Source organism: Lagenorhynchus albirostris, chromosome 11 (assembly GCF_949774975.1).
Source record: "Lagenorhynchus albirostris chromosome 11, mLagAlb1.1, whole genome shotgun sequence".
NCBI classification, from domain to species: Eukaryota; Metazoa; Chordata; class Mammalia; order Artiodactyla; family Delphinidae; genus Lagenorhynchus; species Lagenorhynchus albirostris.
In genome coordinates, this window is record NC_083105.1 from 63,710,173 (window position 1) to 63,736,856 (window position 26,684).

Below are 26,684 nucleotides of genomic sequence, written 5' to 3' on the forward strand. Positions count from 1 at the left end.
AACCCACACACCACAACTAGAGAAGTCCGCGCACTGCAACGAAGAATTGACGCAGTCAAAAAAAAAAAAAAAAAAAGATTGCTAGGTAGAAACAAAACTGGTTAATGCCCTACAAGAGAAAACAAAAAAAATCTTAACCTGTGAGGTTATCTTTTCCATAGGATAGAAATCATTTGTATTTCTCTCAGACAAGAACCATTTGCTTTGCTATAAGAAACGGAATTGTTGGACCTCCCTGGTGGCGCAGTGGTTAAGAATCCGCCTGATTGGCAGGGGACAGGGGTTTGAGCCCTGGTCCAGGAAGATCCCACATGTCGCAGAACACTTAAGCCCGTGCGCCACAACTACTGAAGTCCGTACGCCTAGAGCCCGCGAGCCACAACTACTGAGCCCTGGCCCCACAACTACTGAAGCCCACACGCCTAGAGCCCGTGCTCCGCAACAAGAGAAGCCACCGCAGTGAGGAGCCCACGCATCACAACAGTAGCCCCCGCTCTCCGCAACTAGAGAAAGCCCATGTGCAGCAACAAAGACCCAACGCAAACAAAATTAAATAAATAAATAAGTTTATTAAAGAAAAGAAACAGAATTGTTAAATATCCTAATCAATAATAAGTAGAAAGTCAAGCAAAGGTAGTGGCCCTTAGAAAATGAGATAATCTCCAGAGGGCCTGCTGGATGGAGCACAGCTCTTCACTAAAAAGATACCCAGTAATCCTGTTAGCCTATTTCCAAATTTGGGGTGATTTTTCTTAACACTCTACCTATTTGTGACTGTCCCCATGCACTTCTGCCTGTCTTCTAGCTACTGACAATAAACTGCCCATGCCCTTATTCAAGGCCAACCTTTCCACTTGTATATTATATCCCATCCACTTTTGCCTACTCGAGGATATTACTCTAGTGATTCTCTTTTCTGTCTCCTGCATCAATTTCCCCCTCTATTCTACGTTTACTTTTAGCATTAAGATATGCTCTTCCATCTCCAAAACAACCTCTCTTGATTTCACTTCTGCCTGTGGCTACTATCCCATTTCTCTCCTCATCTTTATAGCAAAGAATTATCTACCACCAATACCTCCAGTTTCCTCCTACTACTCTTTGAACCCGCTGGAATCAGACTTTAACCCTCACCACTTCTCCAAAAGTCACCCATGACGTCCACATTACCAAATCCAATGGTCACTCCCAGTTCTCATTTTATTTAATCTATCAACATCATTTGACACTGTGAAACACTTCACTTAGCACTTTCTTCACTAGGTTTCCGGGACCCTTCTGGTTTTCCTCCTGGCTGCTCTTTCTCAGTTGCCATTGTTGTTTCCTCCTTGGTCTCCTAAACTCTTATAACAATCTATTTTTATTATTATTATTTTGGCTGCACCACGTGGCATGTGGAATTTTAGTTCCCTGACCAAGGATCGAACCTGTGCCCCTTGCAGTGGAAGCATGGAATCTTAACCGCTGAACCACCAGGGAAGTCCCTCCTAGACTCTTTTTAAAATTTTTAAATTTGGCTGCATCGGGTCTTAGTTGCTGTATGCGGGACCTTCAACGCAGTGCGAGGGCTTATCTCTTAGTTGTGGCGTGGAGGCTCAGTAGTAGTTGCGGTGCGCAGGCTTAGTTGCTCCGCGGCGTGTGGGATCTTCCTGGACCAGGAATCAAACCCATGTTCCCTGCATTGGCAGGCAGATTCTTAACCACTGGACCACCAGGAAGTCCCAATATTTTAATTCTTGTAGGGTAAACATTGATGTCTCCTTTTTATTTCCAAATATTGGTATTTTATTTTTAAGCCAACTATTTTATTTATTTTATTTTATTTTATTTTTGACTGCATTGGGTCTTCGTTGTTGCTTGTGGGCTTTTCTCTAGTTGCGGCGAGCAGGGGCTACTCTTTGTTGTGGAGCACAGGCCCTGGGCGCGCAGGCTTCAGTAGTTGTGGCTCGTGGGCTCAGTAGTTGTGGCTTGCAGGCTCCAGAGTGCAGGCTCAGTAGTTGTGGCACACGGGCTTAGTTGCTCCGCGGCATGTTGGGATCTTCCTGGACCAAGGCTCGAACTCATGTCCCCTGCACTGGCAGGCAGATTCTTAACCACTGCGCCACCAGGGAAGTCCCTACCATATATTTCAAAATTATTTTCTTAATGGTTACTATAGGGATAATATACATCTTAATTCACTACTATCTATTGCAGATTAATACTAACTTAATTTCAGTAAAATATAGAAACTTTGCTCCAATATAACTCTATCCCAGACCCTCCTTTGTGCTATAATATATATCTCAAATATATCCTTGTATTAACACTTAATATTATCATATAGTTATATCTGTATTACATAATAATACATTGTTATTATATATCTCACATGTACATGTTATAACCCATCAATATAGAGTTTTTTTTAAGCTCTTTTTAAAATGTATTTATTTATTTGTTTATTTTTGGCTGCATCGGGTCTTCGTTGCGCTGCGCGGGCTTCTCATTGCAGCGGCTTCTCTTGATGCGGAACACGGGCTCTAGGTGCATGGGCTTCAGTAGTTGCGGATCGCAGGCTCTAGAGCACAGGCTCTAGAGCGCAGGCTCAGTAGTTGAGGTGCACGGGCTTAGTTGCTCTGCGACATGTGGGATCTTCCCGGACCAGGGATCAAACCTGTGTCCCCTACATTGGCAGGCAGATTCTTAACCACTGTGCCACAAGGGAAGTCCCATCATGGTGGTTTTCTTTTGATGCTTTAAAGATTTTCTTTCCATTGTTGGTTTTTAACAATTTGTATGCTGTGTTTAGGTGTGGATCTCTTTGTAGTTATCCTAGTTGGGTTGGTTGAGCTACTTGGATGTGTAGATTAATGTTTTTAATCAAATTTGTGAAGTTTTCAGACATTATTTTTTTTTCTGACCTCTTCTTCCCTCTCCCATTACACATATGTTGGTCTGTTGTCCCACAAGTCTCTGAGGCTCTCTTCACTTTTCTTCCATTTTCATTCTTTCTATTCTTCAGTAGATAATTTCGGTTGATCTCTTCGGTTCAAGTTCACTGATTCTTTTTCTCTGCTAACTTGAATCTTCCTTTCAGCCCCTCTAGTGAATTTTTTGTTTCAAGTATTGCTTATTTCCACCTCTAGAAATTACATTTTTAAAATTTTAAGTTATGTGTTTCCTTATTGAGCATCTTTATTTGTTGATATATTATTGCCCTAATTTCTTTTGATTCTTTAAACATTGATTTCTTTTAGTTCTTTGAACATATTTATAATAACTGCTTTGATGTCTTTGCCTGATAAATCCAACTTCTCGGAGACAGAGTCTATTGATTTTTTCTTTCCCTCAGAATGAGTCATACTTTCCTATCTCTTTGCATATTTTATTTGAAAGCTAGATTTTTAAATACTATATTGTAGCAACTCTGGATTCTGAGTTCTCCCTTAAGGCTGTCTTTTGTGTTTGTGTGTTTAGTAACATGCCTTGGTTAAATCTACGAAATCTGTCTCCTCTGAAGGGTGTGGCTGTCGATATCTCTGCTCAGTTGATTTTTTCTTGTTTTTATTTTTAAGTCTGGCTTCCTAGGGGTCACTCCTGTGTCTAAGTAGCCTAAAGGTTAGCCAGTGTTGGGACAGAAACTGGCTTCTGTCCTCTAGTAATGGGTGTGTGGGCAGGGGAACAAATTTAAAATTCAGGCTGTTTTCAATTCTACTTGGGCTTTTACTTTTACTTTTCACTGGGCCCTTTCACAGCTCCTCCATGCTCAAATCCTCAAAGTCAGACAGGAGTATGTGGCTGTCTTAGATCCTCCGTTCTCAGCTGCAAATGTACACAACCTCAGCCAGGAATACTCTTCCCCCAGCCACAACTGCAACCTCAGGTTGGTGGTACCATTGGCCCTCTCCTGCTCCAATTCAAGTGAGCCCTCTTTGACTGTGCCAGTCCTCACAGCATCCCCCCATCCTGGCAAAATCTCCATGCTGACCGGGCTGGGGAGAGGGTTGGAAAATGGAAGCATCCTCAAGCAAGGATGCCACAGAGTCCCACTGTTATTACTGAATTTCAGCAGTTGTTCAAGCACAAACACTTCTCAGATTATTCTATGCCTTTGGTCGATTTTCAAGGTGCTAAAATGGTGGTTCTCACCAATTTTTTCCAGGTTTGTAAGTTGCTTTTGGGGGGGAGTTGATTTGCCCACCTCTTCACTCTGCCACACCTGGAAGTCCCACCCTCGTCAATAAATATTTGATGAATAATAAGTGACTAAACCCTGTGTTATCTGTCTTCTACCTCTACCACATTTTTGAGACTGTCCCATCAAAAATTATCAGTTGCCTCCCAGGAAGTAAAACAGGCTTTGAATAAAGCAGACATTGGTTGAATTCCAGCTCTGCCACTTAGCAATTGTGTATTCGGCAAGTATACTTATCTTCTCCAAGTCTTGTTTTTTTTTTTTTTATTCTGTTAAATGGCTAAAACAATGCCTATGGAGTTATTGTGAGGAGGGTGGGGTCTGAGTAAGCACCTGGATGGACACCTCAGGGTTCTTTTCCAACACAGTTTTTGTCAGGAGGCCTGAGCTTCTGTTCAGACTGAGTCTGGGATGCCTCTTGACCTCTTTTATCACCCTTACACTCAACAGAGACATAAATGGTGGGAATGCAAGGATAAGATCATGAAACTCCTTTGAGAGTGGATCTACTATACACAACTATAATGTATCATTATGCCTTATGATGTTCTTTGGGAACTTAAAAATCCCTCTCCCTGGGAAATTTTGATCATAGCAGAATTTCTAAAAATAGGGAAGCTACTGAAATTACTCCCCTAACTTCCTTTTTCCCTGGACATTTTAACCATTATGTTGATATCTTCTGAAAGACCAGGACTATGGATAAATCCTTTTTAATCTCACATTTTTAGGTATTTCTTCTTCTAAGAACTGAAAGGCACGGCCCCCTGACTCAGAAATAAAACATCAATTTGGTGGTTAAAGATGGAGAAATAGAAACATGACCAAATAGAATGCTTGGAATTTGAAATGAAAATAGTGTGGCAAGTCTATCACCATTTTAGGGCCTTACTGAAAATTCAGCTCTTTCTGCAGGAAATGCATGTTTAAAAACAGAATAAAAAACAATTGCTCTTTCCACATTCTTTTAAATTTTTTCCCTTTTATCCTCCCTTTAGTTAGCCAAGCATTCACTATTGTTACTTGCTTTTTCATGTGTCAGCTAGGCTGCCAGCTCTCTGAAGGCAGGGAATACCTCTTTGTATCTTCCCTGATGCCTGGCACTATTCCTTGCTCTCACCTGCAGTCAACAATTATGCTCATTTTATATAAATTGTAAACATCTACCAACATAGAAAGTTTAAGAGGATGATATTTAAAAAGTATAAACAGAATTTGTAATATTTCCTTTCTGTACCTCGTGTATATTCCACTCTGGAGACCACTGTCCTGTAGGATAAAATGCAGGTTTCAGTTTTTTGGTTTTTTTTTTTTTTGGCTTCGTCGGGTCTTCGTTGCTGCACGCAGGCTTTCTTGTTACGGCGAGCGGGGGCTACTCTTCGTTGCGGTGCGCGGGCTTCTCATTGCGGTGGCTTCTCTTGCTGCGGAGCATAGGCTCTAGGCACGTGGGCTTCAGTAGTTGCAGCATGCGAGCTCAGTAGTTGTGGCACATGGGCCCTAGAGAGCGTGGGCTTCAGTAGTTGTGGCGCGCGGGCTCTGGAGTGTGGGTTCAGTCGTTGTGACACGCGGGCTTAGTTGCTCCGCGGCATGTGGGATCTTCCCACACCAGGAATCGAACCCGTGTCTCCTGTATTGGCAGGCGGATTCTTAACCACTGCGCCACCAGGGAAGTGCAAGATCCAGGCTTTTTAAAACCACAGTCTTCAAACTGGGATCTAGGTAACTTAAGGGTACATAGCATAGATAGCATTAAGAGGTTCAATTTCCAGATTCTGAAGTACCAAATGTTTCCTTTCCTGAAAGTGATCTGCCAAGAAATGGCTGACGTTGAGCTGATTTCTCTTTTCCAGCCTCCCCTTTCCAATTGCTCCGACCCTTCACAACAGAAACTCCTCAGCCATCCTGAACTGTGTTTTGTCCCCAAAGCAAGGGATGATTTGAGAATGCATTATGCCTGAGGGAGAGTCTCGAGAGCCAAGTAAGAAACACTGACAGAGCAGCAGCTTCTTCATCCCCTGAACAAATTCCTGGTAAGCCTCTGTGCCTTGCACAGTGACTACCTTAGAATTAGAAGTCACAAGTGAGGTGGTGGAAGACCTTGAAGTAATACACTGGGTTCTTTTTTTTTTTTAATTTTTAAAATATTTATTTATTTATTTGGCTGTGTCGGGTCTTAGCTGCGGCACGTGGGATCTTCGTTGAGGCATGCGGAATCTTTCGTTGCAGCGCACAGGCTTCTCTCTAGTTGTGGCGCTCGGGCTCTAGAGCATGCAACCTCAGTAGTTGCGGCACATGGGCTCAGTAGTTGTGGCTTGCAGGCTTAGTTGCCCCGCGGCATGTGGGATCTTAGTTCCCCAACCAGGGATTGAACCCATGTCCCCTGCATTGGTAGGCGGATTCTTAACCACTGGACCACCAGGGAAGTCCCGTTACATGGTGCTTTTAATTTAAAAATGGAGCTAACCTTTTTCTGATAGAAAATAATTCTATTTAACTGCCCAGTTTGACCATGTACACCAGTTTTGCCAATTCAGTGATATTTTCCTTAAGTGAAATGGGCTAGATCTGTGCCTCTGCCTTGTTAATGAAAATATATGCAAAGTACTCATCCGATATACAACACACCAAAAATGTCACCATTTGCAACTATTTCAACTTCTGATGACCACTGCCTTAAACTAACATTCACAATATTCATAACCACCCCAGACTCTTTCCCATCTTATCTCCTGTCAGTCCCTTTCAGGCTTCAGCCAAACCATACTCATGCTCCTGGGCATTCTTCCAAGTCTATACCTGTGTGTGTGCTCATGTCAGTTCCTCCATCAGAAATACCCTTTCTTCCCATCTCTGTATGTTGAAAGCTTAATATCTGCTTGGACTGAAGCACTAATTAGGCACTGAGGATGCTAAATGAACATAATAATAGCCTTAGCATGTCTTCACAGGATTTAAGAGTCTAGTATGGGAGACAGATAAGCAATGGAATATGGTAAGACAGAGCTATGATGGGGAACCACAACGTGTTGGGAACTCAGCAGAGACACCCTCCCTTCACCTGGAAAGGTCAAGGAAGTCTTGGAGGAAGTGTCCAGAAAGCCAAGACCCACTGAGGAGCAAGAGTTAGCTTGACATTTTGCAGGGAGTGAGGAGAAGAGGACTGACTGGTGCTGAGAGAACAAAAGTGAGTTGAATTGACATTGTTAAGGCGAGTCCTCTGTGAAGTCACGATTTTGACCATGAGAGACACACTTACCTAATTCTAGGGTCCAGACAGAAACGTCTACCAAGTTCAATCTGTTTCATGTTTTTGAAAGAATGGTCACATTTCTCTCTAAAGCCCAATTTAGAACAGGCTGAAAGTCAAGGGAGAGGTCATCTCTAGAAAAAATTTCCCTTGCGTTTTGCCAAACACAAAATATTTGAACCCCAAGCTCAACTGCTGGGGGAATGTGTAGACTTTTTATATTGGGTTCACCAGAAATAGTGCTCAGTGAATACTCTTGAGACATCTGTAAAGAAAGTCACAGGAAGTTTGTACATGGGGCTCTGTTCTGAGGGTGCAGGCACCCTCTAAACAAATAAGCTAATGAAACAATAAGAACCATAGAAGAGAAAAATTCAGTTTCTGAATTTTGAAGAGATCACGAGGGCTTAAGTTATCTGGCTCTCACTGCTCCACCTCTGATCCCCTCCTGCACTGTCCTAAACCAGAGACCCTGAAAGTCCCTTCACCAAGGGATGCTCAATTCCACTGCATGCCACCACTCACACTGCTGATTTGTTATCAAGCTATTTATTTCTATGAAAGACACTCCTCACAAATACATTGGTAGAAGAGAGGTAAGACAGATGTGGCATCAGCCATCAAATATTTCCTCTACTTGGGCTACCCTGGTGGCGCAGTGGTTAAGAATCTGCCTGCCAACGCAGGGTTCCATCCCTGGTCCGGGAAGATCCCACATGCCACGGAACAACTAAGCCCATGCACCACAACTACTGTGCCTGCATGCCACAACTACTGAGCCTGTGTGTCACAACTACCGAAGCCTGCACGCCTAGAGCCTGTGCTCTGCAACAAAAGAAGCCACTGCAATGAGAAGCCCACACACCGCAATGAAGAGAAAGCCTGTACAGCAACGAAGACCCAATGCAGCCAAAAATAAATAAATTAATTAAAAAATATTTTCTCTACTGGTAACAATTTGGTACCCAATAACTCTTTGCTCATTCAAAATAGAAAATATACTCAATCTTCTAGTTCTCTGATACAGTCCATCCATGCATCATCACAATGGATTCTTATTTCTCATCCTGTTTTCCTAGTTTATTTTCTTCAAGCATCCATATGGAGGGTTAACATTTTCTCTATAAAAGTATTCACTGTGGCAGTAGAATCAGGTAGGTCTCATCCATGAGGGCTTAATTATCGAAGCACCAAAGGATGTCTTTATAAAACACTGACTGTATATGGAAGTCACATGACATGGACTCGAAGAACTATAGAACCAGTTAGGTTCCAAAAGGTTATATTGTTGGTAAAGCTACTTCATCTTTTTCAGGAAAACCATTATAAGCTCATCCCAGAAAACAAAAACTCATTTTTGTTAGAATGTTATTATCAAGCTCTGGAGGGTCAGTTTGATAACATTTTTCCATTACAAATGTTTCCTATTGTGATACCATATTTTTCCAGATGGGTGGGCCAACTGTAATTCTGCTCTAAATCTTGCTTTCTTCCAGTTCCCCGTGAGTTTTCTAATTATGGCCTTTAACAAAGTTTCCAGCAATGGTGAATTGAGATTTGTTTTGAAGTATGAATATAAATGCGTTTGCAAATGGGTTTAGACCCTTGTGTGGAAAGAGCCTGAAGCCTCCTAAACAGAAAAATCATCAAGTAAATCAGAACTGACTTAAGAGTCTGGAAAATGGTAGCAGGGTTTAGTGACCTTATATCAAACCACGGCCAAGGCCACATTTTAACACCTCCCCACTCCCAGATTAATTTTATTTCTGTCACCCTCTTCAGCTTTTAAATTTCCTTCCATTCAGCAAAATCGGTTCCATTCAAGAGAACAAATACATTGTGACTTCTATGCCTGATACTTCTCTGTGTGCACTGGTGGAAAACAGAGTTTTAGTTTTCAGCTTTGCACCTGAGAATCGTGCGGGAGTAACGAAATGAGTTAAGCCTCCTTTTCTCCTAAAGCCCCAGGTTTTCCTGAGAACACCCATATAACATATGTCAGTTCATTTAGGCCGGAAGGCTCCTCAAAACCGAGGCCATTTTCTTGTAGGGTCATTTTAGTCTCTTTTTAGATAAGGGGACTGCATGTAAATGCTACCTTGGTGGCAGAGGCCTTCCTGGGCAAAAGTCCACACCTTCACCTGCAACCCGTTTTCTCCTTCCCCGGCACGGTCTTGCAGGGTCGCGGCGCTTCCAGCAGATGGCGCCGCAGCTGAATTTTCGCGACCCTCTCTCTAAACCTGCAGAAGAGTCTGGAATAAACAGGAAGAGGAATTTGTTTTTTTAACCACTCCAATTTCCAACATATATTGCTTTCTTTGTCGGGTCAGAAGCTCTTTTTACTTAGCCAAGTTGAAATGTATTTGAGACGTTTAAAAAAAAAATCAGTGATTACGCAATCCCAAATACATGTTTTTTTAAAGAATTTCCACTGTCTCAAAGGACTCAAGAAGCAAGTTTTCAAGTAGCATAAACTGTCACAAGAGCACAGTGGTTCAGAAACATCAGTAGGCAGCGCTGGGTGAAGAAAGACTGGCTCGAAAAAGACCAACAAGGCGTAGCTCGGTATAGCCTCGCGGGGCCGCAGCGGAAGTGACCTTAGAGGCGGGCGGGGCGGCGGAAAACAGCGCTGCCTGCTGGTCAAAAGGGAGAAAGCACGGATCTCGTCGGAGGCTGCGGCATGGCTCCCCCGACACTTGGTCCCGACAGACATTTCAAACACGTTTGCACTCAAGATGCTGCACGTTATGCCCTTTACCCAACAAAACCGAAAGTAATGGGCACAACCAGAGTAGTCTTTCTGTCGAGAAGAGACACCTTAGAGGCCCGTCGTGGTTTGGGGATACAGTGTTTCAAAGGGCTTAGCTGTTGTTAATACCTTCCTAAAGCTAAAAAGGGTGGATTTGATTTTTATGGTATAATTGTTATTTAAAGCAATCATAAAGGAGAGTGAAAAATAGAACCTGATAGGGGCTCTCTTTCATTTTCCCCATCCTGCTTTAAGTTATTTACAAAATAGTAAAAGAGGTTATCAGAAGCAAGTTGGGAAAAAAAGGGCAGAGGGTTGAGTTTCAAGGTGATTGTGCTTATCATTTCTTATTATGGCCCCTCATTTTTATTCCAGGGTTGTTGCAGTTCCATTTCTAGAGTCCCTCCTCCTCTCCCCACTTCCTTTTTCTCTTCACTCATTTGACAGGAGCCTCCGCAATCATCTGCCTAGAAAACGTCATCATCATCCACTGGGAGAGAATTGTGGTACCACCTTTCTCCACCTATGGCTGAATCCCACAGAAAGAAGATGACGGTTGTGCTTCTGCTCTTGAGCCAGCGTGATTGCTGGGAACTGAAACCTGCAAGATGATGCCAAAGCGCAGCTTCCCCCTTTTTATGCGGTGTAGAGCTTTATGTTGCCCTTCATTAAGCTGATGCTTTCTCCTACAGAGCCCTGTCCTTCACGTTCCCCAGAATGATGCGCTCATAACCTTCTTGTTCCTTCCACTTGCAGAGATTCAGTGCCTTAAGCAGAAGAATTGTACATTTCCATTTTTCTTCTTGTAAGGTAGTGAAGGCCCAAGGATGGACGGTTTCATTTGGACTAGTCATGCTGTTTATCAGGTCCCTGTTCTCTGACATGAAAATTCCAGTCTCCCATCAAGGCATAGCTGTAGGCATTAATTATAGGCTCTAGTTCAAAGCATGCCGTCTCTTTTGAGCAGCAGCACCAGAAATTAGGAACCCAACTGGAAGAGAAGCTTCTTGAGGGTCCTGGAGAAGGAAAGTTGGGCCCCCAAGTCCTGTTCACGACTACTCTAGCCTTCACAATCTGGACCCAATCAGATGAACACTGAGAGCTCAGTGTTTGGAGGACAAAGAGTAATGGATACATAGTAACTTGACTGAGTTAGGGACAGGATCCAAGACATACCTGACATTTGTTTATCTGCAGAGAAACAGAAGTAAAGGAGGGGAATGTCTCCCTAAGTGTTACTGTGTTATAAAAGTGTCCTCCCGGGAGAGGACACATGAACAGGGCAGCTGATAACATTAATGCTGTGCAGGCAAGCACACATCTCCCCACATCCCCAGGACTGCTGAACCAAGTGTTATTAAACTAATCGGCAGGGACGCAGCTCTGAACCTCCCCTGCTGCAGTCCTCAGAGGGAGTCGGCTCAGACAAAGCAAAGTGGCTTTTCCGAGGGGGAGGGGTGCCCGCTTTCTCTTTGTTCTTCCTTGGAAAATGGGCTCTCTCTCAAGTCTAATACAACAGCTGCTTACATCTCTCAGAGGAGGGCAAAAGAAGTTAATTCCCAATAAAGATGTGGACAGCATATTTTGGAGCCCTGAACTCTGTGAAATGCACAAACTGTTTTTAGAATTCTAACATGCTCTAAGTTTTATTCTGGGTTTCTAGGCAAAAATTTCAGAAAGGTGCCTCTCTTTATCAAATAAAAATAAAAAGATCACCTTCAGAAAGGGGTGGTAGAGACAGTGTTTTGAATCCTTCTTAACCTAATAATAGATGTCCTGCACCTTTACTCTTAAGAATCTCTTCCTCGCAGAGGTATATGATTTAATGAGCATACTCTTTTGTCTGCTAGGAAATCCCTTCAGCAGTAAAACGGCTCTCTGAGAAACCACACTTTTTTACACTACAAGTGATTTTTTCCTCGTAAGAATGATTTACTCTAGCTCCTTTAAAGGTAAACACATTCAAAATTTCTATCCCTGACTTACATGTGGAGTCAAGACAAAGGGTATTTGTTCTTGTGTCAGGAATAGGCCTGCCGCTCCCCAAGCACTCAGAGCATCTGCTTCCCGGACTGATTCTTAAACCAAAAGCCACACGTGGCTTCTGTGCTTGACAGCTGGGGTGACCTTTTATATCCAGTTGGAATTTCAATTTGGGCCGGCTGGAATGGGTTTGCACACACAACAGAAAATGGGCTCTGTTGGTCAGAGAAAGCTTCCTGGGCTAAAGACTAGGCTGACATTTTGGAAATACTGTAGGTTCATTTCCTGGGAATTCACCCCCCAAAATAAAGTCCCTTCAGTCCCTTCAAGTGGCATCCTCAGGCTCTTTAAGACAATTCTGACTCTTCGGGGATTTTATCTGCCCACTTAATATCAGCTATGTTGTCCAGAGTAACACAATATCTGCACATTTGTACTCAGCCTAGCCTTGGGTCCTGTGGAGAGCAGCTCTTCTCTACCAGCTCCTGGGGACCTCATTCTTTCCAGCACTTTCAAGAGGAAGTGAGAGCAACCCCCAGCCAGGAAACCACCCAGCACAAGTGTATGATCTGATGGCTCACGTCCTACAGGTAAGCTTCTAAAATGATTCTGAGGCTAGACAAGAAACGAATAAGCAGGTGGTAAAGGCTATATATACCTTTGTCATTAACAGAAAATTTTGACAAAATAGCACTGGGCGTGTATAGTCATAATACTACCCTGTGTTTATGTTATTATCTGTTACCCGGAGAGCATATTACGGAATGCCTTTCATCTGACAGGTTCAAAGTTCTTTCCAGTGTTAACCTCATACATTAAGGTACTTCGGTTTAATAACTAACAAGAACTTTGAGGGCAAGAGCCCTGTCTTGCACTTCCCTTATGCTTCACACCATACCCAGCAGGGTATTAGACATGCAGTAGGTGCTCAGGGAATACTTGCTTAAAAAATATATATACATATATACATATACGTACACACATATACATATATACATATATATATATGGAACAATGGCTGTGCTTTAATCCTGAGATCAGGCCTGTCTTTATTGTCACATCTGAAGAAAATGGATAGTGATACTCTGTAGACAGAAAATGGAAGTGGGGATATTGCAACTTCTCTGATAATGATGACAGCAGCTGACTTCCCTGTATGCCAGAAACTGTATACTTTATACACATTATCTCATTTAGACCTCACCACAATCTCACAGGCTAAGTTTATTATGATTACTACTCTTATTTTACATATGACAAGATATTACCCAAGTCACACAACTAATAAATAACCACATCAGGACTTGAATCCAGAGATCGGTCTCCAAGGTGCATGCTTTTAGGTACATCCCTGCTCCAGAATAGCTAATAATGACATTCATGGTTCCATTTACTAACTGCCCTTCTTTGAGGGATCGCCTCAACATAATGTTGTGAAGTGGGAGGGAAAGAGGGAAGATGGTAAGAAAACACAGTTCATAACGTACACATTTCAGTTTGCATGGTTTTGATGTTCTTTCCTATATGTTATCTCATTTAATCCTCACAGCATGCTGTCAAGTATGTTACTGTTATCTCTTATATATAAGGAATAGATTTCTGGAGAATGGGTGGGTCTTTTAAAAAAGTAAATGCTAAAATTCAGAAGCTGAGAGGAAACAAATCTTCTAACACTGTGCCTACCCTAGGCCTCTTAGCTCAGTGTTGGTACGCACTTCCTATGTTTCCTTCCTTTCTTACTTATTAACACTCCAGTGAGTCATAAAGCTTATGCTTGTCTCTACATACAAATATGATTAAATGTTGACTTGCCATGCCACTAAGCCATTTCAAAAGCAGAGGCGGACTTCCCTGGTGGCGCAGTGGTTGGGAGTCCGCCTGCTGATGCAGGCGACGCGGGTTCGTGCCCCGGTCCGGGAGGATCCCGCGTGCCACGGAGCGCCTGGGCCCGTGAGCCATGGCTGCTGGGCCTGTGCGTCCGGAGCCTGTGCTCCACAACGGGAGAGGCCACAACAGTGAGAGGCCCGCGTACCGCAAAAAAAAACAAACCAAAAGCAGAGGCAAGGTAGAGAGGAAACAGTAAAAGTGAGAGTGCATGGAATGCTAAGTGATGCAACAATTAAAAAGAATGAATTAGATTTCAATGTACTGCCATGAAAATATCTCCACAAGGCATAGTAAGTTAAAAAAAGAAAGAAAGAGAAGCAAGTTGCAGAGTAAAAAGTACAACAATGGTACCATTTATGTTTTGGAAAGATACAAACCAGTATAATACAAACACACACATCTATGCAAACATACATATAAACAGTTGGTTACACCCCAAATTGATAACCAATTTCTCTGGGGAGAGGATTGGGGCCGGGGTGAGGTACATAGCATTGGCAGACTTTGTCTTTCTACGAGATAATTTATTCAAATAACGTGTATGTAAGAAAAAAAAAAAAGGACAGGAAAGAAACAAGTGATGGTGTTAGAACATAAAAGGTTAGCAATATGCAGTAAAACAAGTGGTACAAATACACAAACTAAAATCCACTGCCACATTCATGTTCATAAGAGACCGATAGATTAGAAGAGAGTCCTCATGTTGGCATTATTATTATCGATTGGATGATTTTTAACATGTAATGTCTGACTCTACCAGAAATACAGAGCTGTGAAGTACATTAGGCTTCGAGCCAGATAACCTGGGTTCAGGGCATGACTCTGCATTTCTCTGTAACCTTGGGCTAATCTCTCAGGGTTCCTTAACTATCAAGATAATAGTTACATACTTCAGAGGGTGCTTTGAGCATTAAACGAAATAATGCTCAGGAAAGAACAGCAAAATCATGCAGACTGAGACTTATGAATTGTGTTTGTGTTTCCTCTCTTCCCATTCTCTCTCCTCCACTTCAGAGAATTATTCATTTACACACCTTTAAGATGTCTGAATGTCCCACAATGAGGCAGAGTTAAATTAACAAGCCATTAGTCTTCAGTACAATATTTGCTGATAATAGATGGGCCTCCATTATTTGAAGCTTTAGATTATGCACATGCATAGTTTTAGGCTTCAATAACCTGTATTCATGTATTTATTTTAAGGAATATATCTATTTGATTCTATTTATAAAATATACTCTTTTCTTGTAAAACCTACTTTTGATGCAAGAACTAAAATATACAAATCAGAGGGGCCATTTAAAGTATAAGCCAAAAATGCATTAAATACTTTTGCACCTTAAAATGTGTTTATTTGTGGTCCTACTAAAATTTCAGGCTGTTCTGAAATTTGAGAATCTAATTATAAACCTTACAATAAAAAGGGTTGCAAAAATAATAAGAGAAATACTATCACCAATATAATTAAACACAAAAGAGAAATAGGAACAAATTAAAAAAATATATCAGTTGCCTACACACAGCACCGTGTCCACACTGCATGACGTAACTATTTCCAATTACAGCCTCACCTTTGAAACAGAGCTGGGTTCTCATCTGCTTTTGCTGGATGTGCCTGTGTTAAAAGGCGCAGGGACCTGAAGATTTCTGGTCAACTAAATAAGAATCCAGTTTAAGTTGTTTTGCAGTTTGAGTTCAAAAAGGATTCATTTAAAGGAACCAATTCCAAGCACACAAAGCACACATCCCTCCCAGGCTCCTCCACACCATTAAACTGGGCTGTCATTTTAGAGCTGGGGGCCCATTGTTCACTTTCTTCTATGCTAATTAGACCTGACAGATTGCTCTTTCTAGCTAGACGGGCCCTTGCCAAGAACAGAGAGAAGAGATGAGGCTGATCTTGTCTTTATGCCTTTGGGATTAGTGCCCCATCCCCCATCCTAGTCCACAAACACAGAAAGGTATCCCCAGCAGCTCAAATCTGTTCCCCTTCTCCTCCAGTCTCCTTCTTACTTAACCCCTGGCAGTCTCAGCACCACTGACTTTTCTTACTTTCAATACCGTGAGATTCAAACCCTAGTAGGCTGTGGGAGTGGAATAAGCGTATGGTAAAATTTTTCATAGTAATATTCTGACCTTTTTTTTTTTTTTCTGCAGGCCCGGGGGGAAAAACAGATCACCTTTTCTAAAGGGAAAGATACTGCAGTTCCACCCAGGAGCAGGAAATATCGATTGCTTCATAAAACAGAGCTCAGGAAGGATTCAGGCCCTGGCACTGCCTGCACGTTTCTGAAGCAGATCCCTCGCCCCGCTGCCCTCAGTTTCCGTCTGTGAAATTCCATCAATAATTCTTGAACCTTTATCATATCAAAAACATGTTATACTGGTATTATGTAAGAATTAGATAATAAAATTATAGAGCTGGAAAAGATCTTAGAGATCACCTAGTCCAGTATCTTTGTTTGGAAGACTGAAAAACACAGGCCAAAAGAAGGAAGTGACATGCAGTGTTATGAAATTAGTTCATAGACTTTAAACACACGATGCTGAACAACAGCTTGCTAATCAGCTTTGTCACTAATGTGCCTTTTCCTAGTTTATCCTATGCTTGATAATAAGCCTTATTGGCCAGGAAAGCAACTTTCTTTCTCCAAGGAAGGAATTCCCCTCACCCAAGAACTGTGTTTTCAGAAATGTTTCCCTTTACTAAGAATCCAATGGTCTTGTAATAGAACCTGAGTCACCCAATGCCACGTGCCTCTCGTAGGGACACAGGATGAAATTCAACAGGCTGAAGGTCTGGGGCCCTGCTCTCAAATGCGAGTGGGCCTGTCTTTGACTTAAGCCTGGCTGTGCGCACACAGCCTCAAGAGCTGTGAGCAGTAGAGATTTTTAGGAATTTCTTCTTTGAACAAATCTAGTGTTTCCCAGGTTGGAATGTAAACCCATTCATTTGTCATTCATTCACTTACTCACAAGCACTTAATAAAAGCCCATTTTTTGCTAAGCCCCTGAGAGCTGATAAGACTGCTACAACGAGTAGGACCCAGCATCAAGGAGCCTCAGAAGGAACCAGCAGTGTAAACACTTATGTGCAGTAGAGCACTGTGGGGACTAGGATGGAAGGAGGAGATGGTCAATTTGCCTGGGTTGGGATTTAAGGAATCAGGAAAATGTCATAGAGGAGGTGATACTTGAGCTGAGCTTTGGGAAATGAAGGTTATTTTCCAGGTGGAAGTGAGGCAAGTACATGGCATTCAGACAGAGAGTGAGCCTGGCGTTTGGGGGGAATAAAAAGAAAATTTTGGCCTGCATCGTATGAGGAAGCATCATACTAAATTGGAAAGTTAGTATGATGTGAAACATTATATGACAAAGGAAGAAGTTTAGATTTTATTGTGGCAGCTCATGGGAACCTTTGAAGAGTTTCAAGCAGGGAAGTAACGTGATCCAAACTGCAGTTTTGAAAGATGGCTCCAATGGCAGTGTAGAAGATAGAATGGGGAAGAGGTAGGAAGAAGCAAGACCCAAGGCAAGTAGACAATACAAAAATTTAGGTGAGACAAGACAGCTGACTCAGTCTCTTCAAAAAGTCAGTGGAGGGAATTCCCTGGTGGTCCAGTGGTTAAGACTGCACTTCCACTACAGGGGGTCTGGGTTCAATCCCTGGTCGAGGAACTAAGATCCTGCAAGCTGCACAGTGTGGCCAAATAATTAATTAAATTTTAAAAATTTCAATGGGAAGGATCAAAGAGAGGGAACGGTTTTACTTTCCAAGAGGATTCAACTACATGAAATGTGTGGACCTTGTTTGGATCCTGATTCAAACAGGCCAGCTGTAAAGAGAAAATTTGGAAGAAAAACAGAGTATTAGATAATATTAAGGCATTCTTGCTAATATTGTTAGGTGTGAAAATGCTACTGTGGTAACATAATAAAACAGCATACTGAAGTGTTTATGGGTGAGTTGTCATGATGTCTGGATTTGCTCTAAAACATTGTAGAAATAATAGATGAGGTAGCTATGGCAAAAAGTTAATAGTTATTCAATCCAGATGATGGATATGTAGGAGTTTGTTATACTCTATGTATATTTGAAAATCTTCAAAATAAAAAGCTAACATTTTAGGCAAAGGATAATGAGATCCTAAATTAAAGAAGTTATACTGAAAACGGGGACTTCCTGGTGGTCCAGTGGTAAAGAATCCTCCTTCCAATGCAGGGGACTCGGGTTCAATCCCTGTTCAGGGAACTAAGATCCCACATGCAGGTGGGGTAACTATGCCTGCAGAACATAACTGCTGAGCTTGCACGCCTCAACTAGAGAAGCCCGTGTGCTGCAACTAGAGTGAGGCCCGTATGCCACAATGAAGAACCCGCATGCCTTAACGAAGATCCCGCGTGCCACAACTAAACCCTGATGCAGCCAATAAACAAACAAATAAGAAGTTATACTGAAAACGGAGAGAAGAGAGCTATGAGAGACAGTAAAAAGGCAGAATTAACAATACTCAGTGACTGATTATAAGTGATTAGTGAAATTGGAGAGTTGAAGTGACTTCTAGGTTTTGCTTGGGTGCCTGGGGAGACGGGAAAGAGTTTACTCTTTCAGGCATGTGGAATTGGACTTTCAGTGAAACATTGACTTAGTGCTGCTTAGTAGGCAGTTGGACACGTAAATTTTTAAAGCTCAGGAGAGAGCCTGGGGCTGGTGGTGTGGATTTGTGAGCTGTCAGCTCACCAACACTTGGGTGGAGATTCAAACCGTTAGAGGAGCATGGCAGGTGAGAAGGGAAGATGGCTGAGGAAGAAGCCCAAGGCGCACTTACACTTAAGAAGTGGGGATAGAGGGGGCTTCCCTGGTGGTGCAGTGGTTGAGAATCTGCCTGCCAATGCAGGGTACACGGGTTCAAGCCCTGGTCTGGGAAGATCCCACATGCTGCGGAGCAACTAGGCCCGTGAGCCACAATTACTGAGCCTGCGCCTCTGGATCCTGTGCTCCGCAACAAGAGAGGCCACGATAGTGAGAGGCCTGCGCACCGCGATGAAGAGTGGCCCCCACTTGCCATAACTAGAGAAAGCCCTCGCACAGAAACGAAGACCCAACACAGCCATAAATAAATAAATAAAATTTAAGAAGTGGGGATAGGAAGAACTTGCAAAAGAGATTAAGAAGAATGGCCAGTCGGGTATGAGGAGAAACAGGAAAAAATAATTTCTAGAGAATCTGTCAAGAAACAATAGTCAATAGAATCAAATACCCCAAGTTAAAATATGAAACCCATTGGATTTAGCATCTAAATGACAATTGCCAAAGAACTTTCAGTAGAGTATAACGTAAGAGGGGAGAGTAAGTGAAGCCTGGAAGATGAGGGAGGGCTGGATGGTCCTCACAGAAGGAGCGAGGTGGCTAGAAATGGTTTGCAAATGGGCAAGCTCTGGTCCAATGGGATGATCAATTACCTCTGCTCAAGGGGGCTCAGTAGAAGTGAATTCCTGAGAGAAAAAAAAAAAGTTTCAGTTAGGGCAAGGAGGAGAAGGGTATACTCTTAATCTCTATAGAGATTAAGAATATAAGGTTGGTCTAATGAAGCAAAGATTCCAGAGGGCATTGTGGAGAGAGTTTACAAGAAGGTCAGCAGTGTCTGAGAGTCAGGAGGGTAGAAAGGGACTCTTGTCCTCTGGCTGGAATATTTTAGCAACCTCTTCAATAGTCTTCCAAATACAATTTTCTCCATTCTCTCCCATCTTGCAGGTATCAAATCTGGAAAATATTTATAAAGTACAGCCTTGATCATGTCAAACCCTTGCCCTAAAACTTTCATTAGCTCCTACTACCTACTGAGTTAGGTATAATGTAGATATTGAAAGCCCTTCCATAATCTGATTCCAACCTGCTTTTATCAGCCTGATCTTTCTGGGTTTATTTGTTTGTTTTTGTTATGTTTTGTTTTATTTTGTTTTCCTTTTCATGAACCTTCCTTCCAGGATGCCAGGTATTCACTCTTCTCTGAACATATTAATTATATGAAACATCAATATTATAGGAAAAGGGCATATAGTAGTGTCTAGCATATAGTAGCATTCAACAGATGTTAGTTTTTGGATACTGAACTATTTTTAATTCCCCTCCAACCATTTCATGAAGTTCTCTTTACCTTGAAGTCTCTTTCTACCTTTCTTCATGTCACACGGTAAGATTCAGCTCAGGTGTCATCTGTTCCAGGAAGCCTTTCCTGTGTTCTCAGGCTGGACTGTGGGTGCCCTTGTCTGGGCTTCTGCGGCACCCCCATCTCTCCTGACACTCAGCCTATTAGATCTGTTTATATGTCTGTTTCCTCATTAGAGTATAAATTTCCTGAAGGCCATGGCTGAATTTTTTTAACATATTTATAGCATCAGTACCTAGTACAGTACATGGCACTATATATGCCTAAAAAAAAAAAAAGATATATTGAACAAAACTTCACTTCCTCTCTTCGTTAACTGCATTTTTATAGATGTGTGATATGGTTTCTTATACGATACCCTCACTCTACTCCTGAATGGAAGTGGACATTGTTTTTGTCACCAGTGTCCCTTCCTGTTCTTCTGGCAACATGCCTGATTTTCTCTGTGAATTCTCTGCTCTTGGTCTTTGTGATCTGGATGCGGCTTCCCCCAACACCTTGCCCCAGGGTGGAGGACAAGACACAGGCCTAAATCAGCCAGTTATTGTTCCATTTCCTGTGGCCTCACTGGTTTAGGTGAGCCACGTGCTCTAAGCCTTTCCAATCATAGTAAATCTCAGGACTGTCTTCAGTTACTGGAAGAGGGATTCTTCTCTCTCTCTCTCTTTCTTCCGCACATGGTCATTAGGCGCAGGGCTATTTTCATACCAGAAGAGACAAATATATTTGAAAATGAAGGCAATAGTTGGAGAGAACACAACCAGGAGAGAGAGAGAGAGAAACAGAGTCCTGGTGATGGAAAAAGAACTGAATTCAGCCATACTTGGAAAGAAAATTATTGCTTGTCAGTTTGTGTTGGATTTTCTGTCATTTGCAACAAAACCATCTTAACTAATATAATATTTATGGGTATCTAGTACATTGCTCGACACATGAGACTATTCAACAAATGTAGTTAATAGATAAATAAGTTGTTGTGAGGAACAGCAGTTATTTACTTCTACAGGGCAATTTGGCAATATATAGCCTTAAAGAAGATCATCCTTCTGGAGATGGGTGATGGTGATATTTGCACAACAATGTGAATATAATTAATGTCACTGAACTGTATACTTAAAGATAGTTAAAATGGTAAACTTTATGTTATATGTTTTACTACACTAAAAAAATGAATAAGAGAAAGGAAATGATCATCATTAGACCAGAAATAAAGGTTTATAGCCCAGTTAACACATGAAAACATAGTGTCAGGAAAGCTTGCTGCACTCGTATTACTATTAATACTAGTAGTAATTCTCTACTTTTAGAAATGTATCTTAGGGAAATAATTAGGTAAGTATACAAAGTATGTTTATCTGAACATTATTTATAATATCAGTAGGGACTGGCTAATAAAATTATGATATATTCAAATAATGGAATATCATATAGTCATTAAAATAAGGTAGACTTATGTGCCACTTCTTATGAATATATACATCAGAGTGCTATTGGAATTATATTAATATCAAATCATTTCACAAAAATAAGGCAAGACTTTTACACAATTTATGAATTAGAACCAAATGGTTGTAAGGAAGAACATCATTCAGTGGCTGGTAGGAGGTAGAAAAGCTCACTCAGAAAGAACTTACGATATTTCACTGAATTTCAGATACCATTGGTTGTGAGATGCTTCCTGATTTCAGAGATATCAAAATGTGAAAAACGGGCTTCCCTGGTGGCGCAGTGGTTGAGAGGCCGCCTGCCGATGCAGGGGACGCGGGTTCGTGCCTCGGTCCGGGAGGATCCCACATGCTGCGGAGTGGCTGGGCCCGTGAGCCATGGCCGCTGGGCCTGTGCGTCCGGAGCCTGTGCTCCGCAACGGGAGAGGCCACGGCAGTGAGAGGCCCGCGTACCGCAAAAAAAAAAAAATGTGAAAAACTATACAGCAGAAAATTGTGCATAGAGATAAATGGGATGAAGGGAAATAGGACATGAAAATCATCAGACATAGTAAACTCAAAAGGAAAAGTGTTATAAGGTTTATAGAATAAAACTATTTTATACCTAGTGAAAGGAAGCTTTGAGGAGGGATGTAAGATGGCCACAAAAACATGCACTGAAGGTTGATTTTGTAGCTAATCTAAATTAGGAAGCAAGTAACTCCCTGCTAATTTGAACACTGCATATTAGGTAATAGTGAGTGTTAATTCATTTACATTTGTGAGGTTTCTTTCTCTACTTTTTAAGTGGAGGCCAAGCTTGTAATTTTAGCTTCCCCTTCTGCTTTAGAAGGTGTTTGGCAGCTGAAGAGAGATAAAAAAGAACGGGAGCAACAAATTGCTAATACTCAAGGAGAAGGTCAAATGTCTACATTTTTCATGTAAACAGAATATAGGGAACTCAAGACTTCCCCTTAAGAGTGTTCAGGGGCTTCCCTGGTGGCGCAGTGGTTGAGAGTCCGCCTGCCTATGCAGGGGGCACGGATTCGTGCCCCGGTCCGGGAAGATCCCACATGCCGCGGAGCGACTGGGCCCGTGAGCCATGGCCGCTGAGCCTGCGCGTCCGGAGCCTGTGCTCCACAACGGGAGAGGCCACAACAGTGAGAGGCCCGCGTAAAACAAACGAAAAAAAAAGAGTGTTCAGTATCTCTTCCCAGCCTCACCGGTTAGGAATTTGACCAGCTGTCTATCGGGAAATGGGCTTTTAAAATGTCAAGCATTCTCTCTCTCTCTTTCCCCTCCCCCCGCCTCTGCCTCTCTCTCTCTCTCTCTCTCTCTCTCTCTCTCTCTCTCTCTCTCTCTCTCTCTCTCTCTCTCTCTCACACACACACACACACACACACACATTCACATTCACAGATTTCAGTTCTTAGCAATACACTATACGTATGCTATTTACTCACATAGCTTGTTCCTTATTTTCAGTTATTTCTGTCCGTGGTAAAGTGGGAAGCATTCGGAAAGGCAAACTGCTCTTAGTTTTACTATGACTCACAATGAGCTCAAGTCAGGCGCCCAGGACCACTGCCACCAGCAACTGCTGCATCCAGAGCATCATCATAAGCACCTTCCATTTGATGTAATTACTGACCACAGACAGAGGGACTTGACCAAAAGCCACAGGTATGGGTCTAGGCAAAATGCTTTGGTAAATAAATTTAACCTCACAGGTAAACAAATTTTCAGATCTAGAAGGAAACCTAAAGAACATGTAAGCCCTGAAATTCTTAACTTTTGTCAAGCAACAAACTTACCTCAGGACTCTTGAAACATCTTGGGATGAGGTCCCAGGGTTGTATATTTTTCAAAAAGCTTCACATGTAATTCTGCTGTACATTAAAGGCTAAGAATCACTGTTCTAATCCCATTCCTCTTATTTTACAGATGGTGACCTGGGGCCCAGAGAGGTGCTGCCTTGCCCAAGATCACACACCTGGTTAAAAGCAGAAACAAGTCTAGAACTCAAAGCTCCTGATTCCTGGCCCAGGGTCTTTATTCTTACACTACCATCCTGCCCCACTGACTGTTTTCCGAATATTTACTATTATTCCTTCCTAATACAATTGAAAATGTATAACCATTGGTTATTTAATGACAAATCATAGAATTGCAAAATCTAGCATTTATGAAAGGAGCCAGTCACAAAAGACCACATATCATATGATTCCGTTTATATGAAATGTCCCGAATAGGCAACTCCATAGAGATAGAAGTAGATTAGTAAATTACCAGGAGCTGGGGCAAAGGGTGGAAATGCGTATGGGTTTCTTTTGGGGGGTGATGAAATGTTCTAAAATTAATTGTGGTAATGGTTGCACAACTCTGTGAATATTTAAAAACCACTGAGGGGACTTCCCTGGTGGTGCAGTGGTTAAGAATCCACCTGCCAGTGAAGGGGACATGGGTTCGAGCCCTGGTCTGGGAAGATCCCACATTCCGAGGAGCAACTAAGCCCATGTGCCACAATTACTGAGCCTCCATGCCTAGAGCTGGTGCTCTGCAACAAGAAAAGCTGCCGCAATGAGAAGACCGCGCACCACAACGAAGAGCAGCCCCCGTTCGCTGCAACTAAAGAAAGCCCGCGCACACCAATGAGGACCCAACGCAGCCAAAATAAATAAATAAATGTATAAAAAAATAAAAACCATTGAATTGTACACTTTCAAAAGATGAATTGTATGGTATATGAATTATATCCCAATAAGATTGTTTAAAAAAGTCTAGGACTAACTTCTCACTGGACTCTGAAAGATAATTTAAAAGTTTTACTTACTTCATTCTTCAACATATCTCTAAAATAATAGTTTCCAAATGGGTCTTATCCTTAAATGTAGTTTATCCCTACTTAGGCGCATTTCCCAGTGCCCTATACCCCCCAAACAGATTGACCTTCCCAGAGCTTAGTCTGACATTTAGGAGTTTTGTCCTTCATGCCACCAGACTTTGTGCCTTTGCCAAGACTGTTCCCTCCACTGAGGAGGCCAAATTGTGTTTTCAAGGCCTGGCTCATATGTCATCTCTTCAAAGGCCTTTTGTCTCCACCACACTGGAGGTGGTCTGCCTTCCAGGGTATAAGAGGTGACATTTTTTTTTTTTAGAAACAGACTTTATTAAAAATTTTAATTTATTTTTGGCTGTGTTGGGTCTTCGTTGCTGCGCGTGGGCTTTCTCTAGTTGTGGCGAGCGGGGGCTACTCTTTGCTGCAGTGCGTGGGCTTCTCATTGTGGTGGCTTCTCCTGTTGCGGAGCACATGCTCTAGGCATGCGGGCTTCAGCAGTTGCAGCACGCGGGCTCAGTAGTTGCGGCTCGCGGGCTCTAGAGTGCGGGCTCAGTAGTTGTGGTGCACGGGCTTAGCTGCTCCACGGCATGTGGAATCTTCCTGGACCAGGGCTCGAACCCGTGTCCCCTGCATTGGCAGGCGGATTCCTAACCACTGCACCACCAGGAAAGTTTCTGTTTTTAATGTATTTATTTTTGACTAATACATAAAAAATAAACAAATAAAATAAATAAATCTATTAAAAGAAAAGAAAAAAAAGTCTGTTTCTAAAAAAAAAATGTCACCTCTTATACCCTGGAAGGCAGACCACCTCCAGCGTGGTGGAGACAAAAGGCCCTTAGATGATATATGAGCCAGGGCTTGAACACACAATTTGGCCTCCTCAGTGGAGGGAACAGTCTTGGCAAAGGCACAATACACATGTGGTATACATTTTTGGTGTATTAGTCATGTTTCTCCCAACTAGACTATAAATTTACTTAGGGTAGGAACGATGATTTATAGTTCCTTAAGATCATAAGTTCTGGAATCAAAATATGCTCAAATCCTGGCTCTCCTACTTGCTAGCTGTATGACATTGGGCAAATGGCTAACTCCTCTGTGCCTTAGTTCCTAATATTTAAGACGGACATAGTAAAAGTACCCATCTCATAGGAGTGGCTATAAGGCTAAATAAGGCAGCTCATGTACAATGTTCAGCAGATGGCTGGCACGTTGTAAGAACTCAATAAACATTAGCTATTCCTATTACCCTCCACATTGCTCAGCATATCAGTGAACACTGAGTAGATGCCTAAAAATTAATTGTTGCTGATCTATTAGGTTACATATAAATTTCTTTTAGATGCCTAAAAGAATCAGAAACTCTTGTATTAAGACAAAAAGGGTGTATTTGTACAGACACTAATTATTTTTAAACATTTATCTGGAAAATTTTACTTCCCCATTTTTGAGGAGCATCTCACCATTGCCCCCATATATGCTCTCACCTGGGTCCTGGAGACCAGGTGAGGAAAGCAAGAGGATTATCTCCCTCACTTCATAAGGAAATAGGGAATGAGCATTAGATGACAAGATAAAACTCAGATGCTTGGAGTATTCTGGGTGCCAAGTATCAGCCACCTGCTAAGAATTCATACTAAAGAGTCCATATTTGTGTAGTTTTTTTGTTTTTGATTGTGTGTACCTCAAAGAAATAAACATAAATTACTGTATTGGCCTGTTGGTAGTTGAGGGGACAGTATGTCTAGTAGAGTACAAGACAATAATAAAGGTGAGAAGAAGGTAATGAAAGACCCAAGGCTGAGCTCTAGACACACACTATTATTATATTTTATATTATACCAATTACCATGCATGCCCCTCCCCCCAATATTCTACAAGCTAAATGGCTTCAATCAGCTTATCTGGAAGAGCCAACACCTTAAGTCCCATGTCGTCCCTGGACTGCATCCTGGTAAAATCCTTGGAACTCAGGTGGCTACAGAGAAAAAAATTATTGTTGGAGGGGGAGGGGATATGAGACTGCAGCAGATGATACTACCTAGACAGTTGTGGGATGTGTGTGTGATCCATACCATTAAAAAAGATCATAGAATGTGAATTGCTTTGTAAAAAAATTCTTTGGGGCTATTCCTCTTCTTTTACACTTAAGTGTCACATTTTCCAAATGAAAGATTAAAAAAATAAGAGCTGGTTGAAAATCAG

The 26,684-nt window shown here is 42.0% G+C and overlaps 2 long non-coding RNA genes across 3 annotated transcripts in view; one reads left to right on the forward strand and one right to left on the reverse strand.

The window, feature by feature from the left end:
- Window positions 1–16,451, forward strand: part of LOC132529609 (uncharacterized) — a 31,353-nt gene extending 14,902 nt beyond the window's left edge. Inside the window, exons 2-3 of the long non-coding RNA XR_009543517.1 lie at window positions 12,598–12,746; window positions 16,201–16,451. This is a non-coding gene — a long non-coding RNA (uncharacterized LOC132529609). The remainder of the gene's footprint in view (window positions 1–12,597; window positions 12,747–16,200) is intronic.
- The window catches only part of LOC132529608 (uncharacterized), a 48,684-nt gene continuing 27,257 nt past the window's right edge, over window positions 5,258–26,684 (reverse strand). The window contains exons 4-5 of one of the 2 annotated variants that reach the window (XR_009543515.1): window positions 9,523–9,676; window positions 5,258–5,900 (exon numbers count right to left, since the gene is read on the reverse strand). This is a non-coding gene — a long non-coding RNA (uncharacterized LOC132529608). Of the gene's footprint in view, window positions 9,677–26,684 lie in introns of both variants that reach the window. The other variant, XR_009543513.1, reaches the window with a different exon arrangement.